Here is an 18,706-nt window from a genome sequence, read left to right as displayed (position 1 = left end):
TTCACAATTGTATCAATTTCTTGATAGTTTTTGTTTTGTTTGTTTTGTTTTTGTATCACGGGGCATTTTGTTTCTTCATTATTCAATCTTGGCAACTTTTCTCTTCAAAATGTATGCCTTCTAGAATCTCCAAATGGTAGTATTCCCTTATCTTTATTTCTTTGACACTGCAATGGCTTCTCGTTCATTTCTTTGTATTTATATGTAGACTGTCTTTTCTCTTACACCAATTATGAGTCTCATTTCTCATTTAAAAATATCTCTTAGTTTGTTGACTTATTCCATTGATTTTATGTTCTCTAATTTATTTCTGGGCAGTTTACCTTCTGATTATATGACTCTTACATTTTGGTTTTTAGTTCCTTAAGGTTTAATATTAATTTGTGTATTTGTGACCATTTTCCTTTTTTAAAATGGACTGTTTGTTTTTTTTTCAATAAAAGCTTTCCTCATGGTTTTACTTTTGCTTCATCCCATAAATTTCAGTAAGTTAGTGTGATAGTTAATATTGCTTGTCAACTTGACACACCTGGGAAAATGGACTCTCAATTGAGGACTTGCCCTCATTAGGTTTACCTGTGGCCATGCCTGTGTGGAATTTTCTTTAATGCTGATTAGAGGGAGGGGAGAATTTATGCAGTGTCATGGGCCTGGCAGTATAAGAAGAGTAGCTGAGCAAGTTAGAGGAAGTGAGTCAGTGATTAGCACTCTTCCAAGGTCTATGTTTTAGTTCCTGACTCCATGTTCCTGCCTTGGCATCCCTCCATGATGGAATATCACTTGGAAGTGTGGAATGAAACAAAACCTTTCCCCCTCAAACTTGGTTTTGGTGAGTATTTTATCACAACAAAAGAGAAGTAAACTTGAGCAGAAATTGGTACCAGCAACATGGCATGTTGCTGTGCTTGAATCTAACCTTGTAACTTCTAGGCCACAGGCTGTTTTGTGGTAAGAAGGTGGGAGATTTTGAAGCTTTAGGTTAGAAAAGCCATTGAGTACTTGGAGCTTATTGAACTGTCGTGGAAACTTGGTAAATAATGCTGAGGAAAAACTCAGGTGAAGATTTGAAGAGAAGCAAAACTTCTGTGATACTTCAGATAAAGAATCTGTGGAAGTGAAACCTTTGCTTTACTGGGACTATTAATGCTGTGTCACTGTTGCTGAAAAAGAGCTCAATCCTTTGCCAGTTGATAAACTCCTCCACATCCCAGGTCTAAGCTGATAGTCATGCTTGTGTTACATTGTTCATCAAATTTCCCATTGGAAACACAAGTTCAGAGATAAAAAGGTAAGAATTTCAAATGTAGAACCAAGTGATTCTTAAGTGAAGGACAAACTTTTCTCAGTATATAATCCTACTTTACTGCACAAGTTATATTGATGGCCTGCAGGTGTCATACAGTGAAGTGAACCCCACAAAGACATAAGAATGAAAACATGATGCAGATTGACTTTGTCAACCTGGTTCAGACTTCAGGGAGTCTAATGACAGGTGATTTACTCCCAATGTACTTAAGGCCAGTATAGTTTAGAAAAAAGTTTCTCCATTGCACAAGTATGTGTAAATATATTGAAACTCAACTCAGGGTACATGTCATTCCCTCCAAGAAGATGGATTCTAGAGATAGGCTGCTTGTACTAGCTTAATGGCCTAAGGGTCTGTCATACAGATAGCATAGAGGTCATTTGGGCTGTTAGCCAGCCCTGGTCCTAGTTGTGGGGGCGTTCGGCAGCCTCTGGCTATCAGGGTCATTTAGATTACCAGCTAACCCCCCACCTGGGTGCAAGAACTTGATAAGTCCTGGCCAACAGATAACACAGATCGCCAGGCTGTTAATCACTTCCAGTTCTCAGCTTTCTGGATGGAAGAACAGGTTTTTCAACTATCCCTTTGGAAAGACAATCCTGTTTGCTTAACATTCCTGGTTTCTCTGGAGCTCTGTGGGCACAAGGCCCTTCCTGCTATGCTCCCAACATTACATATCTGCAAGGCTATCCCTCACCACAGAAAACTGTAAGTCTGAGACATTAAAATCACATCATGATGTCAATATCTGGTATAAGTGTTGAAAACTGTTCGATTATCAAGCTTCAAATGTATTGCTTTATAAACCTAGCGTTCCTTAGAAGGCTCTCACATTTCATGCCCACGAATAGGACCTTTTGTTTTTCCAGTCTTGCTTCTTGACTACTCTTTTTTCCCCACTGCTTCCCAGATTCTGATATCCATAGTGAGAATAATTTAGTTAAGTGAGTGTTCTCAAGGACAGCAAGAATTGCCACAGACAGTAGATTTGGCTGTGAAACAGGGCATTGTGTTGTATATGTGTTTGACAACAATAGCTTAATGCCCCACAGCACTACTGAGATAAGGCTAAAATAGTGTGTGTGTGTGTGTGTGTGTGTGTGTGTGTGTGTGTGTGTGTGTGTGTGTGATTGATCTCTTAATCATAGCATAGGAAAACATAAAAGATATTAAATAGTAATAATTTCACTTTCATAATTTTATAAGAACCCATTAAGGACCTAAACTATGAATTATTCTTAACCTGCCACATGAGAGGAAACATTAATGTTATTCAATTTTCTTTTTTTTGTTGTTGTTGACTTATATCTGTGGGGTGCATGTGCTGGTTTGTATGTGTGGAGGTCAAAGGATCACTTGTTAAAACTGGTTGTCTTTCCACAATGTGGGTTGTGGGGCTAGAACTCAAATCATCACCTTTAACTACTTAGCCATCTAGCCAGTTTAACGATTTATTCTTTTAAGCACACCTGTTCCCTCAGAAGAAGTTTTGTTATAATTTATTTTGCATAATATATTTTAAAAATGAGATGAGTTTTCGATATTTATATAGTTTATGCTACTGGAAATGACTATGTCTTTAATATAATTTACAATTTCATAGAAACATTTTGTGTGTATGTGTATAATAGAGTTTATTTTATCTTATGCATAACAACTATGCATATGGGGTTGAAAAAATGTCTCAGCCATTAACAGTGCTTACTACTCATGTGGAGGACAAATGTTCAGTTCTTAGAACCCATGTTGTGTGTCAAAACACATGTAATTACATTTCCAGACTATCAGAAAACTTTTTTTTTTTTTTTGCCTCCATGGGCTCCTGCACACACGATGATGCATATGTGCTCAAGCAGGCTCACACACCTACACACAGATAAAAACAAATAAATCTCTTTTAAAAATTCTACCGTTATAGAGTATCATAATTCTCTTTCATTCTCTACATAAATTAAAATTCTAAAATAATGTTAAACATATTTTCAATTGTTAATATTCCTTTATGGTGAAAACATCTAAAATTCGTCTAGACTTTTGAAATATAAGATACCTATTGCCATAGGTACTTTTTTTTACTGTGTGAAAACAAACCAAAATTCTTTAATCCTATTTAGCTGTCAATTAGAATTAGTATCTGTATTAATATTTTATAACTGTGACACAATAATCTGATGCAGGCAATTTATGGAAGGAAGAGTTCATTTTGGCAAATGGTTTTAGGAAACAGCCCACCATAATGACAAAGTCATGGCAGCAGGAGTATGAGGCACTTGGTCACATTGCATCTATAGTCTGGAAACAGAGAGAAAGACTCTGGAGCTCAGTTCACTATCTTCTTTTTATTTAATCCAGAACTACAGCCCATGGGATTAGCACCATCCACACTGTGGATCTGTCCTCCCTCTTCAATGAAACTTTTCTGGAAGAACTCTTATAGACACACTTAGAAATATATAGCCATAGTTACTCTAAATCCAGTCACATTAGCAATTAAGAATATCCATCACAGTAACCATTCATCAGATTGACAATTCTATACATGCTATCCCCAGCTACCAGTAACTACCATTGTATTCTCACATTTTGTGCAATCAATTTTTGAATTTTCCAGATATCAATGAGAACATACAGTGCTTCTCCATCAGTGCCTAGTTTGCTTCACCTAGAATAATCATTAATTTCAAAATATTGTTATAAGTGGCATAATTTCATTCATGTTTTGAGGTAAATAGTGTTCCACTGTATATTAATACCACATAGTCTTCATTCATTCATCAGTTAAGAAAAATTAGACTTCTGCTTTGTAATTCTCTGTTGATTGTTTAGGTTGATCATTTTTTTATTCATCTCTTAGCCACTTATACACTGTTTTGAGAATATATGTACAACTACTGAACTTTTTAAAACCAGGTATTTGGTGTTGAATTTTTGTAGTTTATTTAATTTTTGTATTCTTCTAACAATTACAGTTTGCAAGCATTTTCCCATCTGGAAATCATCTCCCAGTCACTTTTTTTTTTGGATTTTTGAGACAGGGTTTCTCTGTGTAGCTTTGGAGCCTATCCTGGCACTTGCTCTGGAGACCAGGCTGGCCTCAAACTCACAGAGATCCGTCTGCCTCTGCCTCCCAGGTGCTGAGATTAAAGGCGTGCACCACCAACTCCGGGCTCCCAGTCACTTTTTGATTCACTTGCTGTTCATCTTTTTTGTTTCTGATAATCCCATTTGTCTTGTTTTATATTAATGTACCTTATATTTATAAATTGCCATGTGCTCCTTGAGCTCACCAAGAAACTGGCTCTAGTAGGGTGTTTATCCTTGACATTTTACAACTAAACACGTTTGTCCTTGAGGGACCATGTTTGGGAGTGAGCTGCCCTACTTTAACTCTGTTAGAAAAGGAAGAGAACAGAAAAACAGCCCAAGTTTTAAAACATTGTATTCTTTGATAAACAGCTTGGGACTAAGACATCTCTAACAAATGTTACTATTGTTATATCAAGATGTTAGAATGTGCTTGCAGTGAGAAAGGGAGCTGTAAAGTCAGCCATCTGAAACTCAGAAATAGAGATAAAGCTCAATTGGGAGACTATTGCTTCAAGGCTAGGGTAGAAGTCTCATGACCTTTCCTTCACCCACAGAAGCATGTCTATTGGTGTCTTGTTTGTTCAGTTCATATTTAGGCAAACATGTTAATGAGCTTTTATGGGTATATTTTTTGACATTTCTAGGAGAAACAATCTCACAGAAACTTCCTGTTCTTCTGGCTACTAAAATCTTCCCTGTCTTTAAAAGCCCAAGTAAATAAATAAATAAACAAATAAATAAATAAATCTAAACAAACAAAAACAAAACAAACCCAAAACCTTCCTGCTCCCTCTTTCACAATGATCCTTGTGTTCTAGGTGTACATGTATCCCTGGGGACTGGACTTCACAACTCTGTAGTTTTATTAGTTTTAGTCTTCTGAAATGGTCTCCATCTACTGCAGAGAACTTTCCTTGATAAGGTGTGAGGCCTACACTTACCTGTGGGTAATAAGGACATGTAATTAAAATGTAATTAGGGTTGATGCTGGCAGTTCTAGGTTCTCCTCAAGATCCATGCCTTTAGTAGTCCTGGGTGTATGGTTAGGTTCTAAGTACCAGAAATAATTTCCTCTTCTTGAGCAAGACTTAGGGAGAAATAATCTTCCCAAGAAAAACACACCAATTAAATATCCAATACAAAGTGGTCATCCCTGAAAACGTACATACCAGTAACATTGTACATACTAAATAGACTGTATTTATGTAACAACAATTAAAGAAAAAGGGGCCATAAATTTGAAAAAGATTATCTTAGTTAGAGTTTCTAGTGCTGCAATAAAACACCATGACCAAAAATCAAACTGGGGAGGAAAAGGTTTATTTGGCTTATACTTCCATATTGCTGTTCATCATTGAAAGAAGTCAAGACAGGAACTTAAACAGGGCAGGATCCTGGAGACAGGACTGATGTAGAAGCCTTGAAGGGGTGCTGCTTCCTGGCTTGTGAAAGCACATATAAAACCTGCACAAGTTCAAACTAAACAAAATGTCAGCACAGAGAATGACAAGTAGCACGAATTTCCACCCCTAAGCAAGGAGCTGTTTGCAATTGATATCTGTTGGGTAAAGGGAAATCAGTTTTCACTAACGGAGTGTCCCTGGGTGCATCAATGAAACTACATGGCAAGTTCCACATCCAGGTGGGTAAGAATATGAGAGGATTTGCGGGAGGACATAGAATATAATTAGTATATAATGTATAAAAATTTTTAACAAAACATTAAAATGTAACTATATAAACAAGATATGAAGTTCAGTGACAATGCTTTGTTCAAATTAAGAGAACAATTACACATTCTTCTGGTCTTCTTATTGAAAGATGAATTCTTACTATGTGCAGGATATAAAACACACTTAAGAACATGCCCATACAGTAATAAATGAATGAAAGATTTAACAATTATATAAATTACTTGATAAATGAAGACAGGTAATCTGTATAATTTAGAGAAATCACATGAAATGGTTTATTTAGACCAATCAAGATAACTAAAATTAACCAATACCTATTTCATTAGGCATGGTGTTGATTCATCCTGACCTGTCATGGCTAATTTGCTGTGGTAATTTCAGTAGACAGTGAAATCCTCAAATGATGCTCTGAAATGTACTGTGGAAAAGAGGTATTACATCTGTGTCAACACGACGTATAAGCATTCAGGTGAAAATATAGAATCTCACTGAAAAAATGTGTCATTCAAGTAATTTTCTGCTACGTTAAATACTTGGTAATTTGTTTGTATTGGAATTTTATTTATTGGTAAATGAACTGACTATTGACAGTTTCTTATTACTGGAGGAATAAGCAGGTTTTGTAATAGAAAAAAATGGACCCAATAAAGAGAAATCTGATTTTATCCCCCCATCCCTGGGAATAATAAATTGAATTGCTTCTGGCAGCACTTTAACATCCTTGAGTCTCCGTTTAAGTCTTAGACTGTTAAACTCACAGTAATCACAGCTGCCTCTCTAATTCTTAAGGATGCTATAAATATGAAGTGGCAACTGATACAAAACTGTTTAGAAAAGATGGAAGTGGCAATTAGATGTAAGATATTCTCATATGAATATTTAGAATTTTATCAATACAGTTTGTTATATAAGAAAAACACGGGTAAAGACACAAATTCACACTTTTATGTGAGTAAGCAGTAGAAAACAATAGAAGTAAATGTTATTGTTACAATTTCAGGTATGATTCCATGTTAGTGTCTGAAAGTTGTGAAAATGAAAAGTTTCAAATTTCCATTCACAATTTGATTTTCTTATTCTGAGTGACTCTAGTATTATAACTCAATGATAAAAGTGTCTTTAAAATTGGTTAATGCTATTATTAATGACAAAAAATAACATGTGCTTCAATTATTTCATTCACTGTGGTAACAAAATTGGAGGTGATTTGGTCATGAAAGGACCAATTTTATTTATTGTTCTTCCTCACAATGACTATATATTATTACTTTTGATGAGTTGCAGCTCTACAAGCAGAGTTTGTGCTTTTATTTTACACCTTTGTTAATGTTACTCTCTAAAATGGTCTTTTCCCTAGCTCTTTAATTTTTTGAAATTTGTATATTTTACGTCTCCCATGAGATTTAGGCTTCAACAACCAATGTATACCAAATCTGTTCTGAAATTATACAATATTTCGTGCCTTGTATAGTACATTTTACCGAATTTTTGTATCACTGATATATGCCTGTCCTGGTGGCACACCCCTTAATCCCACAACTTGGGAGGCAAAGACAGGGTGATTTGGGGGGTTCAGGCCTACATAGTGCGACCCAGTCTCAAAAACTCAAAATGGCAAACATACAATGGTAGAAACAAGCAAACAAACAACTGCAGAGCCACTCTCTTTGTGTGTCTCTCTCTTTCTCTCTGTGTGTGTCTGTATGTCTCTCTCTGTCCATCTCTCTCTTTCTCTGTCTCTCTCTCTCTCTCAAAAGTTTTATGATTATGAGAACAGCCCAGTCTACATAGTGAGTTCCAGGCCAGCCAGAGCCACATGGTGAGAAACTGTCTCAAAAAAAAGGAGAAAATATCTATTGTAACTTGTATTCATGTGCATGTATGTGCTTTGGTGAGTATGTGTCACATGTGTTTGGGTGACAGCAGAGGACAGATAAAGGGGTCAGTTAATTTGGAGCTAGAATTAGAAGTGACTGTGAACTGACCAACATGAGTATTGGGAAGTGAATTCATATAGTCTAGAGAAGCAATAAACACTTACCTACTGAGCCATCATTCTATCCTTCACCTGTAGGTTTATTATAAAATATATCCTTCATTTTCCAAAGACCCCCGAAGTTCTTCTAAGAATGTGACTCCATCTCTTCTGTCACTGTATAGTTATGCCAGCTATAGTCGTCTCAGTGTATTACATGTAATAGATCCAAGTATGTATACTCTGGTAGACTATTTGCAGAAAAATTGAATCTCATACAACAAAATAAATATGGAAAAAGCAATAACATTAAGGACACAGACATTGTAGCCAAGAAATGAGTTGACTTCAAACATTCAGAGATTTGTCATTAGTTTTATCAGGATGAAAAGATTGTACAAATTACAAAATAACCATCATACTCATGTTTCCAGAATATTATACTTTGTTTATAATATATTAGAAATGACTGAACAAAATACTAACTACTTGCTAGAAAGATAATTGTATAAAGGATTTTGGTAAGTTACATTTTGCATGAATATATTTCTTCTAATGTAGTGGTTAAGTTTGTAACAGTAAATTAAAAACACTATGACCTTTTTCTCACTAGTAAGAAAATAAATTGTCATAATTTACTGACTTTGATTATATACACTCCATGCACAGGAATTCTTAAGCTAAATGACAAGTAAATGCTTATGTTTAACAGTTAGTGTTCAAATTCAAGGATTTATAAATACTGATAACTTGTTTATCAGACTGTGAAATTTTCTTCTCAGTCTTACATATGGGCAAATAATGTGACTCTTATTTAATAATTACAGTAATATGCAAAGATGTTTAAATATGTTTATTTAGAGGGCTAGTGAGATGGGCATAGACTTTACCAGCACTGAAAACCTGATTTAATCTCCAGAACACACGTTAAAAAGTCAGGTGTGGTGGCACACACCTTATAATCCTAACACTGGGGAAACAGGCAGATGGATCTCTGGGACTCGCTGGCCAGCCAGCCTACCAAACTTGCCAAGCCCCAAGCCAGTGAAAGATCCTGTCTCAGATGACAAGGTTGATGGCACTCCTGAGAAAATGTTCCCAAAGTTGACCTCTGGCCTTCACATGAATATGTGAAACATGCACACACTCCCCATGCACATACTACTACTGATGATGATGATTTGATGATGATACACACACACACACACACACACACACACACACACACACACACACACACACACAATTGTATTTTTTTATCAACTTGGTTTACAGATCATTTCAATTTGCTCTCTGCTATAAAAGAAATAATATAGGAAACACTGAGATGCTGCTGCTCCTGACTATACAAAATGTATGCAAAATCTGAGTTTTTTGAGGTGTTATTTATATTTACCCCTTTATTTAGTCTTGATGTTGCAAAACTGAAACTCTACTGAGAACTTAAAATAAGTCACATGTACAACAAATCACAATAGTCAGTATTTAACATGAGACTAAATATTAACTATGTATGCTAGACCCTGAATTTAACAACTTACCCTAGAATTCAGCCTGCACCTTACATGAACTATTGCTTTTATGAATTCACAATCTGTGTGATAGGAATGGTGTGATCAATGGGGAAGATGAATTGTTAAAATTACATCCATTTAGTGCCTCTATTTATTTGCAGGTCTTTATATTGAGTGTTATATCATTTGTTATTAATTCTATCACCTGTGCCAAAAAAATGAATCTTATTTCATGCATCCAAATGTTTGAGAATAGAGTGCCACAAACCATACGGATCTTGTTTGAAATTCTTCCAAAGCATAGCTATCCATATGCAACTGATAAAAGTCAATTTACTTGGTGGTAGGGGTAATGGAAGGCTGCTCTCAAGTCAAGTCCAAGGAGATCACCCTATACATTTCTAAGTACAAAACTCAAGGGAAATTACTTCATCGTAGCCTGATCCAGGCCTCAGTAATGAAGACTGTGATGTAGCCAGTGTTCAACTATGTTGACTTTACAGTACTGGAATTAATCCTTCAGCATTTCAACTCAGTGAAGTCATTTCCAGGCTGTAGAGTGTCTGAGGCTTACTTCATCTTTACAGACCCAGATACTGAAACCACATTATGCTAAGAGTTAATGATGTTAGTGAAATGCTGTTAACCTTGTGATGATAGTAGCTGTCTTTTATGACACAAGCTTGCCAAATTTAGACTGAAATTATAGTACTATAATGTGAGTAGTGGTACTTAGAAATTTTTTTCTGTGCGTATCAATGCAATATGCCAATAGTTAACTCTATCTGAATTAATATTTCTGAAAGATTATTTTATATATAACCTACATATAACTAAAAGTTATATGATATCTAATAGAGATGGTCTCATAAAGTTTTTAATTAGTTAGAGTTTACTTTATTGACTAACTTGGACTGAAGCTAAAAGATAGATCATACTAATTCTAATATCATCATAGCCTTACAGATTCTGGAGCTTTCACTGTAGTACAATCACATTGCTTCCACTCTTTTTCTCTCCCACACTTTCAGTGAATACTCGAATTAGTAACTAGTGGGGTCTTATTAAACATCACATCATTTTCCTACCTAAAACCCATCAGTGATGTCACAATTTCCTCCAAGAAGACAACAAAATCCTTAGAACATTCTATAAGACTTTTCACAACCTCCAAAATTCTTCAATCCATTACTCTGACTTCACTTCCAGTCTTCTCCCTTATTCACATTGCTGTAGCCACACATACCTCTTTGTAACATTGAGTATTAACTTAGGTACATTTTGACTTCCAGCTTAACTTTCACCATCACGGACTCAAAAGAATAGCGTATGTCAGATTCTTTTGAATGCAAAATAGTTCTGTCCACTTAAATTCACAGAAAATTGAATTCACATATTCACCATGAAAACTAAAAAAAAAGTCAGCTTTATATATCAAAAGCCTAGAAACATATGGCCTAGAAACATATGGCCCAGCTAAGCAGACACCCACTTTACAGAGACACATTCATGTTTATTGCTACTTTATTCACAATAGCTAAGAAATGGAATCAAACTAGATATTCATCATCAGATGAATGAATAACACAAATGGTGTCCATGTATCCTACTAGTTAGCTGTGAAAAAAAATGAAATCATAAAGTTTCTAGCTACATATCCATTGTTTTATGCACATAAGATGGAGCACAAATTGAAGCTAGGAATATAGAAAGGAGCCATTAAAGGAGGGGCAATAGCAGATTATAGACAAAACAAAGGGAGTGATGTGTGATGTTATGGGCGTGCAGGCTTAAGCACCAAGGCATGTGGAAGTATGGGAGAAGAGTATTAAAGGGAGAACTAACATGAATGAAGAGGGGATGAGAAGCCACATCGAAGCCTTCTATCTCACAACCCAACTTTGTAAAAAGGAAGGATAGTAAAACACATATAAAATGAAAGAAAGGGGAATTCTGTGGATTAAAGGTACTGGAGGAAGAAGAATAAGGGAGAGAAGAGGAGAGACTAAGGCTATATGAGGGGAACTCATGAAAACCTACTAGTTAGTACGCCAATTTCAAAAAACATCTTTAAAATATAGTTTTAAAATTTTTATAGGGATCTGGAAATTTAACAAATAAACCATGAACCAAGTATTTTCTAAAAGTGCCAGCTGAACTTCTGCTATGCATAAGGAGCCCTATCTTCTTTGACAAAGAGTTACTGGTCCTCCTTTCCAAACAGGAACTGGCCATGAAAATAAGCAATTTGTTTCACCAGGAGAAATTTGTATCAAAGAGCAATCAGATAATGTGCATGGGAATAGCCTTCACCTCTTCTACCTTGCAGCTCTTAGAGCGAAAGGAATAAAATAAAAATTATGGAAGCCTTGTTGACAAAAGGGTATGAGTAAAATCTCTAGCCAATTAATAATTGATCATTTTTAAACATTTAAAAAGATATAGCAGTAACTCCTACGAACAACAATTAAAATCTATATAAAATTAATATGAAAAATTAAATTATATGAATATAGCCATGGGTACTCTTTGCAAGAGTACATAATATCCAGTTAATATATTTAAAATAAAAATCAAATGAAATAGTAAAAATTCTCAGCAGATATGCAATTAAGACTTGGAATTATTAAAAAATATTAGCATATACACTCACTGTTTTGAATAAGAAGAAATTGCAACAAGGCATGAAACTATAACTCACACTCAAAAAACAACGCTGAAAATTATTATTCTTTGATATGGATTAGGCAGATAAATTCTTCAAAGCATCTTATAAATATCTTCAACTAATTAAAGTTAATCATATATAAATACTAGGAGAAAACATAAGGAGAATGAAGGAGTAAATCATGGATGCCAGTAAATAATTAGAGTTTTAAAAGCTATTCAGTGGAACTTCTGGATTGGAAAAATAATAAATCAAGTGAATTTTTTTATTAAAAGATCAATGATAGATTTGAAAATGGCTGAGGAAAGTTAATTGAAAGTTAGGAAAAATAAGATTTTCGAATAAAAAGGATAATAAATTATATATAAATACATAAGTACCCATAGACTTGTTTCTTATCAACGTTGCCAATATGTAACTAATAGAATTAGCAAAAGGCAAAGAGGAACAGGAATAATGTATTTGATGATATAAAGGAAAACCTTAAACTTTGCTTAATAATATTCTCAACCCACAAATCATAAATGGTTACCATAGTCAAGTAATTAAATATTGAAGGCTAGCAGACACAACTGACTGATAACATACAAAGAATAACAATGGGATTAACAGTTAATTCTTCATTACAATCAATAGATCTCATAAAGCAAAAAATAATACTTGATTTAGAACACTAAAAAGAGAAAAAAATCATCTTTATTAGTTACTTCTTTCTTTGTTGCTACAAAATACCTGTTTTTCTTTCTTTCTCTCCATTTTTATTTAAATTAGAAACAAGATTATTTTACATGTCAATCCCAGTTCCCTATGCCTCCCCTCCTCCTCTGCCCTCCCCCACTAACACCCTACCTATCCCATACCCTTTCTGCTCCCCAGGGAGGGTGAAGCCCTCCATAGGGGGGTCTTAAGAATCTGTCATATCCTTTGGGATAGGGCCTAGGCCCACCCCCTTATGTCTAGGCTCAGGGAGTATCCCTCTATGTGGAATGGGCTCCCAAAGTCTATTTCTATACTAGAGAAAAGTATTGATCTACTACAAAAGGCCCCATAGATTTCCGAGGTCTCCTCATTGACACTCGAGTTCATGAGGTCTGGATGAGTTCCATGCTGGTTTCCCAGCTATCAGTCTGGGAACAAAGAGTTCCAGCTTGTTCAGGTCAGCTGTTTCTGTGGGTTTCACCAGCCTGATCTTGACCCCTTTGCTCATCACTCCTCCTTCTCTGCAACTGGATTCCAGTTCACTTCAGTGTTTAGCTGTGGTTGTCTTCTTCCACTTCCACCAGTTGCTGGATGAAGGCTCTAGGATGGCATATAAGTCAGTCATCAATCTCATTACCATGGGAGGGCATTTAAGGTAGCCTCTCCTCTGTTGCTTATATTGTAATTTGGTGTCATTGTTGTAGATCTACAGACATTTCCCTAGCGCCTGATTTCTCTTTAAACCTATAATGGCTCCCTGTATATCTGTTAATAAGCAGTTTAAGGAAGAAAGGGTTTATTCTAGTTTACAGTTTGAGAAGATACTTTCCATCATGGTAGGGGAAACTAGCAGGCAGGAGAAAGGGGAAGGGTGATCACACTTCACTCACAGCCAAGGACCAGAAAGTCACACAGGTTTTAAAGCCTAAAGGACTAACCCCAGTGACACTCATCCTCCAGTAAGACCCCACCTCCTAAAGATTCCACAGTTTTCTCAAACAGCACCACCAGTTGGGAAAGGGATAGTCAGGATCAATCAGAGGTCCATGCCTTACCTAGCTAGCACAGACCACTTTGCTTTGACAGCTTTGTGACATTCTTTTATGAACGGAGAGTTTCTTTGGATAGCAGTTACTGCTCATGAATTTCCTATACCAAACTCAGGAGCAGAGCATTTTAAATGTGACAAAAGGGAGTCCTAGGAACTAGCACTGCCATTTGGAGATAATAGCCAGGAGTTATCAAACCTAAATCCTAGTACTGGGGATGAGTTGTTGAAGGAGGCACCAGAGGCCTTAAAAAGGTACAGGTTCTTGCCATTTCCCACTGCTGCTCACTAGAAATAGCTGATCAGATTAATTATTACTGAAGCTATTACATGCCTTGTATGTAAGATAGAGAACTGAAACTGAGTTGGACACTTTCTTTCTGCTGGCCAGCTTCCATAGTGTTGTACACTGCAATGCATGCTATTAGGGGATAAAATACATCAATGGTAACACCCATCTGAGCACCCCATTGACTATAATACCAATGTTTCAGGTACAACTTTGGTGCAACAGTGGAATGACATTTAAAGAGCCAACCAAATGCTCTATGATTATTTCAGAGTCCTGCCTCACAACAGGGAATCCATGCCTGCTACTATAAACCTTATTAAAAATCCATAACTGAGATGTCTCAGTAAGAAGAGAGGACCTTACTATTGCTGGTTAGCTAAATCAACATAGAACCAAGCAGCCTTCTAAATATTTATACTTGTTCCAATAGATTAAATGTTACTCTCAGTCTTATTCAGGTAAACTTTTCAATGAAAGGAGGCAAAAACTAAGTTGAATGGCTGCCAAAGATACTGAGAATAAGTAATAGTTGAGTGTTCAGGCATAAATAAGACATTAACAGCATTTCCTCTAAGTTTCAAAGAGTTACATGGAAGAGGAGTTGAAAGAATAAGTAGGCAGATCTCAACATTGATCACAGAAGCTTTATTTTCAGTGAGAAGCAGATAACGAAGACAATCATTACTGGTTAAAGTGATGAGAATAAGTCATGGTGAGTTTCATTCCTTTATCAAGAACTATCAAAGCTCATAAGCTCTGGGAACATTAAAGGAGAGAGCATGGGAAAATATAAGATGTGAAAATGGAGAGAAGTGCTGTGAAATCCTGTCTTCTGGGCATGACCTGGTTGTTAGACCCATGAACTCATAGCAACTGTGTTTATCTTACATGATCTGCAAAGATCCAGCCAAATACACTTCTGGTAATAATAAGAGTAATAATATGGGTTTCATGAGGTCCCAACTTTCACTGAGGAGTTATTGGCAACTGAGGGGGTCTGGAGAAGCATGACCATTTTTCTTTGTGGATGTGGTTGTCTATGTAGCAATGGGTGATCTCCATGCATCTACAGGCAGCACTGATTGAAAATGGTGGCATATAAAAGGAAGAAGGAGGAGAAAGAGGAGAGACAAGATGAAAAAAAGAAGTAGAAGGAGAGAAAATTAAAAGGAGAATGTATTGGAGGGATATCTGGGGTGATACAGAGGATGAAAATGGGCCACTGAATATGGTCATAATATACTGTATACATGCAAGAAATTTTCAAAGAACAAAGGAAATAAGCAGCCAGAATGAAAAGGGGGTTCTGAGTTCAGATACCCAGAATAGAACCAAACATGACTGGCAAAAAATGTGTCAATGAAATGATTCCTAGTGATATTCTGCTATACTCATCGATCGGTGTGCAGCCCAATTGTCATCAGTGGCATCATCCAGCAACTGATGGGATCAGATAAGGAGGCCCCAAGCCAAACACTAGGTGGAGTTCTGCGCACCTCACAGAAGAGGGGGAAGAAGGACGGTAGAAGCCAGAAGAGTCAAGGACACCATGAGAACACGGCTCACAGAATCAATTAAGCAGGCTCCCAGAGACTGAAGTGACAATCATGGACCCAGAATGGGTCTGAGCAAGGTATTCTGTACATACGTTATGATTGTGTAGCTTGTTATTCTTGTGGGATTCCTAATAGTGTGAGTTGGGGCTGTCTCTGACTCTTTTGCTTTCTCTAGGGACCCTTTTCCTTCTCCTGGGTTGCCAAGTCCAGCCTTTATATGAAGGTTTTGTGCCTAGTCTTATTGTAACTTATTATGCCTGAGAGGCATTCTCTTTTGTGAAAGAGAACAGGGGGAGTGGTTCTGGAGAGAGATGTGAGAGAGGAACTAGATTGAAGGATAGCACTATCATAGAGATAAGAATCTCTTGTTAGATAGGTCACAGACAATGAGGAGAATACAATACTATTATTCCATTAAATGGACATAGTGGTAAAATGACTGACTCCTAATGACTTATTGTATAACCACAGATCAGAACATCTTTCAACCTTTATCAGAGAAGCATTCCCTTGGAGTAGTGTGAAATGAACACAGACATCCCCATGCCAATTACATAGTGCTCAAAGAACAGAAGTCTATGGAGTGCTCAGTCCTAAAGGAGACTTTGATATCACACTCCTCTAAACCTTGGGATCTTTGTAGAAGAGGGTGCCTAATCTCTGTAAGAGCCCACAGTGGGGCATAACTTCAAGGAGAGAGTATTTTCTAGACACAACAGGGCAGATGAATTATGAACAGAGATTATGACAACATGCACAAAACCTATGCAAATTCAAGTCAGACAAAATTCCAGCATGGAGGGTAGAAAGTAAGCATGTAATCCCATAACTACCTAAGCAGCTATTGGCCCTTGATGGCTTCTGGGAGAAGGAGAGCTGAGTTTTTGTTGCTGTTGTTTGTTTGTTTGTTTGTTTGTTTAATGATGTGATCCCTGGTAGGCTGACCAGATAGCAGAGCAGGCTCAAATCACATTAGCTGAGCAACACAAACTGGACTCAGATGAGGGAAATAAGTGAAAATAATCTCAAAGTTGAGTGGAAAGGAATGGGAGGGTTGAGAATACGGTAAAGAGAGGAGTTGGTAGCAAGGATATGTTCAAAGCATTTGGAAAAAATCTCAAAGAATTAATAAAATTACTTAGAGAGGGATGTGAATGGAGGTACCCTGTATAGATGTACAATATTGCAGCCAGAACACAATATATACTAAATGAAAATCTGTGTCAGGCACATGATATCTCACAAAAGTATATTAGCCAAGAAGACCATAGAGATCTCCAAAATTGCACAAGCTATTCCCATTGCTATTAATTTCCTATTATAACTAGATGGTAAAATCCCTTTCCTAAAGACACTACCTACTTTATTTGAAAAAATGTAGATAAATCAATCTCAAACTAACCAAGAAAATTTCCTCTCTGCTACCTAGATTCTATAGTCCCAGAAGGTGTTATCCTGGCTTCTAGGGTAGCGAAGACATCAATGGTCTTTACCAGAACTAGATTTTGCTAACATGCCAGGCAAGTTGTGTCCACTGTTGCAGTAGTGGCATAGATATAATAGGAATAACCAACCATGTCTTGAATGAACTTGAAGCCTACTTTACAATAGTGCATTCATAACTTGTAGCATAAACCTGGTCAAAAGCCCATGGCTGAAGAGGTCATAGTCCCCAAGGAGAATTCCCTGCTGTGGTTTAAATATAACATGTCTCCCATTGGCTCATGTTTGAACATTTTTGTCCCCAGGTGGTAGCATTATTTGCAAATGTTATAAAACTATTGGGAGATCTTGATGGAGGAAGTGTTTCATTGGAGGTGATTTTGTTTTTGTTTTGTTTTTTCAGAATTCGATCCCCAACTTCTTGTTATATCTGCCTCCTGTGTGGTGCTGAAATGTTGTCATCCAGTATCCTGTTCCAGCTGTCATGCCTTTTCCCTCACAATTGACTCCATTCTTCTGGAAGTGTAAGCTATTAAAATAAGTCCTTCTCCCCTAAACAAAAAATAAACTAATATACTGCTATTGTTATTTTGCTAAATGGTCATGTTGAAAAACTACTTTATAAACATTTCTGTTTATACCATAGATCTTTACTCCTTTCAGCATTCTTAGAAAAATATTTTTGCACTTAGCATCAGATACATAGACCCAGAGAAGTTAGGTAAAGAGGTCTCAGGGTAGCACATGGATCTTCCTTGGAAGGGGAAGTAAAAAAAAAAAGATTTTACAGGGTTGAGGGAGGATGGGATCCAGAGGAACAGGGTTATTGGAGGAGATGGGATAGAAGGAGAGAGTTAATGGAGAGACAGCTTGAATTGGGAGCATCTTGGGAGTGGTGGGGAAACCTAGTGCAGTATAAACTTCCTGGAATCTATGAGGGTGATCCTAGTGAGGACTCCTAGTAATGGCAATGCAGAGCCTCAACTGGCCATGTAGTATAGCCAGGCAAGGCTTCCAGTGATTTCCTGGGTTGCATTCAGTCGAGTTGTTCACCTATGGGGTCCCATGGAGATGCAAAAACAACCCATACTGGTTCTAGGAGAGAGGGTTGCTCTCTGCACATTCTCAGTGGAGTTCTGTTGCTGTGGATAATATCCACACAGCTCACTGAACATGGAGAGGTTTAGCTGGTGCATGCATGGAGCCTTCATCCCTATGTTCTAGTATTTTTGGTGCAGAAAGGTACTCTGTGGGCCACACAAAGAGATACCTGAAGACCAACCCAGCCGCAAAACCATCCACCTATAATCTGTCCTGCCTGAAAGATGTGTTGGGGAAATGGTGGCACAGAAATTATAGAAATGGTCAACCAATGCCTGGCCCAACTTGAGGCCCATGCCCTACATTGTTGGGATGGCCCAGAG

At 36.9% G+C, this 18,706-nt stretch overlaps 1 long non-coding RNA gene across 1 annotated transcript; it reads left to right on the top strand.

Annotated features, from left to right (window-relative positions):
• Positions 1-533: 533 nt before the first annotated feature.
• LOC107977779 lies at positions 534-17,880 on the top strand. Its single transcript, XR_003488428.2, has 3 exons — positions 534-829; positions 15,659-15,916; positions 17,686-17,880. It is a non-coding gene; the product is annotated as an uncharacterized LOC107977779 (long non-coding RNA).
• The last annotated feature ends 826 nt before the right edge of the window (positions 17,881-18,706 follow it).

This window comes from Cricetulus griseus, chromosome X, assembly GCF_003668045.3.
Source record: "Cricetulus griseus strain 17A/GY chromosome X, alternate assembly CriGri-PICRH-1.0, whole genome shotgun sequence".
Lineage (NCBI taxonomy): Eukaryota > Metazoa > Chordata > Mammalia > Rodentia > Cricetidae > Cricetulus > Cricetulus griseus.
Note: the sequence above shows the minus strand (reverse complement) of the source record. Positions and strands in the feature narration are given on the sequence as shown.